Below are 3,343 nucleotides of genomic sequence, written 5' to 3' on the forward strand. Positions count from 1 at the left end.
GGTGGTTTTGGCTTGGTTTTCAGTAGACTCACGGTTAATTTTGATTAATTATTATGTAACTTGGGTTATGGTAATTCATCCACTTGTAGTAAATAGCTTTAATAAAATTTGCCAAGATTAAAAGCTAATGCAGTTGAGTCAGCTAACCTTAGAGCCTCATAATTCGTGTTATACTTGTTGAGTACAAGTTGTGTACTCACACTTGCCTCCTCTACTCTTCTGTTCTCTTTGGGATATCTTCGACTGCTGCTCAGTACCAAACAACGTGGAGGACTACATCAGCGGACTTGACGATTTCTAGGTGTTGTCTCCCAGCCGACGTCCCTGTGGCGCCCTATTCTTCATGTATTTATTTTATGCTTCCGCATTCCTTGAACTGATTCTTGATTCAGTTGTAATAAATATATTCATTTATGATTTATACGCTTTTATTTCGAGATACGTGTTGTGATATCTTGATGATTCTGTTGTATATATGCGTGACTTGATCCTAGCACATATATGATTGCTTGATTTATGTTCTTATAAATCGGGTGTGACAGTATCTCCTACTCGAGGTATTCAACGGTTCGGCATAAGAGGAAGTGAGATTATAGAAGTTTGTGGACCCGTGGCTTATCATCTTCAACTTCCTCCTCAACTAGCAGCCATTCATGATATCTTCCATGTGTCTCAACTTAGGAAGTGTGTCAAAGTTCCTACTGAGATCATCGATTCCCAAGCCATCGAAATCGAACCAGATCTAACCTATACCGAATATCCAATCAGAGTGCTAGACACTAAAGAGAGAAGCACTAGAAGAGAAACTATCAAGATATTCAAAATTCAGTGGGATCATCATACTGAAGAAGAAGCGACTTGGGAAACCGAGTCATATCTTCAACGAAACTTCCCAAGCTTTCTTCAAGCCAACTCCCAAATCTGATCGTCCAATTCTATCCTGTTCCGGAATCTCGGGACGAGATTCTTTTTAGGGGGGAAGGCTGTGACATTCAGGTATTTAGGGTTAAGACACACTAGATTCTAGTATAAAGTGTGCATGTTTGATCTTGGGTATGTGTGTTCAAATTTAAATGCAAAGGGAAAAGGATAATTATGTAATTCTGAAAATTTAGGTCCTTTAGTGTTAAATGGGTGAGAATGGGAGGTAAAATCAAAACATATGAAAGTTGTTTTTGCAAAAGTCAAGAACTTGCTTTTAAACTACAAATATAGGTGAAACTACCCAAAGGATGCAAGTGTGGTGTAGATTTTAAATAGGATTTAATTACAGTTTAAAACTTAGCCAAGTTTTAAATTATATTCAAATCCTTAGCTCTTTTGCAATTGAACCTTAAAGCAAAGTTGTAGATCTTGTTGAACTCTACACTTTTTCTTTTGGGCACATTTTCATTTGAGCTATGGTTTGAATGTTATCTAGGCTTTACAGTATAGTCCCTGTACATTTGGAGAATTACTCATTAGTCCCCATCGTCTACCTCCAGCTTCCTCCTCCTCTGTTTTCACTGCGCCCAACACCCGCCGCCTGCACCGGCCATATGCCGAGCACCGGCCGCCCCCGTGCCGCTCTCCTCTGTGCCACGTGCTGCTCCAGCACCCTGCCCGCCGCTCACCCGACCGCGCTGGCCTCTCCTCGCCTTGCCACGCCGCTCTGCCACCTGCCCGAGCTGCTCTCCGCCACCACTCACTGTCATTGCAGCACGACCGGCACCACCTCCTGTTCCTGGCAGCCCCCACGTATTGCTCCCCGGCCAGTTGCCGCCCTGGTTCTCCCCGCTGTCTTCTCCCGCAAGCGCCACGCTGCCCCGCCTCTGCCCGAGCTCCACCCGCGGCCGCCACGCACGCCGTCGGCCGCCATCACCAGCTCTCGCTCGTTGTGCCCTCTCCTCGACTTGAAGTGTGTCCTTGAGCTCCCAGTGCCCTCCCTCTTGCATTCCCGCACCCACATTTGCACTGCTTTTCCTTTTCCCGAGCACCCCATCTCGCCGGACCTCCGCCGCAGTTTCTGCTCGCCGTTGACAGCCGCCGCCGCTGCCTCCCATCCCCGATCCAGTGCTCCTAGAGCATCGTCGCGACCCACTGAAGCTCACAAGCCCACCCAATTTCAATCTCCCATGCTAGATCGCCCGGACCACAACGCTGGTGGCTCGAGCTTCCGCCGCCGCTCGGCCTCGCCGTCATCCCGGTGATCCACTGCCTCTTAGCCCCGGCCAAGTGCACCATCAGCACCACATCATCGCGTGGAAGCTCTCCGACCACTTCCCCACCACCCTCCAGCACTCTGGCCACCGGAACACCGACGCCATCCCTCGGAGCTCCGCCGCCCGCCTCTGTTCGCCGTCGAACCGCCGCCTCGGCCCTTCTCTTCCCCAACACCGGCCACCCCCGTGACCGCCGTGAGCTCCTGAACATTTTCCCTCACTTGCCCTCACCGTCGGTGAGCCCCCTCACCGGAATTTGATCGGCACCGATCGGTTTTCCTGTGTAGCCCGGCCAAGGACCCAATTGCAAGTATTTGAATCTTTCCAGGGGCCTTTCTATAGAAAATCAGAACCCCCCTATTCAAATCAGCCAACTTGTAAAATCTATAGAAAATCATAGAAAAATCCAAAAATTCCAAATCAATTTTGTTGTACTCCAGAAATTTAGCTCTACAACTTTTGTTAGTGGAGTTCAGTTCGAAACCAAATAATTTTAGAGTTATTTTAAAGTTTAACAAAAGGGTATCTTGTGTGTAACTTTTGCATTTTAGCTTATTTTCATGTGATTTTTGGTATGCTTCATGTTTAAGGTATATGTAAGATTGTGTAAAAATTTCACCTTAATTTATGCACTCTAGCTTGAACTCATTTGAATTTATACAAATCAAGCTTGAATTGATTAAAGTTTATTTAAGCATGTTACCAAGGTTTTCATGCTTAGATATTTTTACCATGTGATGTTCTCCAATAGAGTAGTCCATAGTATACATTTTAGGAATTTACAACACTGTTTGCTTAAGGTTTGCATTTAAACTTGAAATTTGAACTTAATTCAATTGCTTTAGTGTTTGTTTTCAGAAAATTGTGAAAAGTTCACAGTAAGCCCATCCACTAGAAAAGAGCTTACCCACAAAAATTCAAGGCTAGAGCCTTTGTAGATATCAAAATAAAAATCAAACTTGTTAACCTAATTCTATTAAATCAAGTAATTTGATATTGAATAAAAGTACACCTAGTAAATTTGAATTCAAATCTCCTGTTTTATGAAGTTGTATTTATCAATTGATTGGATTGCAACTTTATCGTGAAATAAAATACTTAACTCAAGAACCACCTAATTCAAATCATTGCATATCATGTAG

The sequence above is a fragment of the Panicum hallii genome, chromosome 3 (assembly GCF_002211085.1).
Source record: "Panicum hallii strain FIL2 chromosome 3, PHallii_v3.1, whole genome shotgun sequence".
NCBI classification, from domain to species: domain Eukaryota; kingdom Viridiplantae; phylum Streptophyta; class Magnoliopsida; order Poales; family Poaceae; genus Panicum; species Panicum hallii.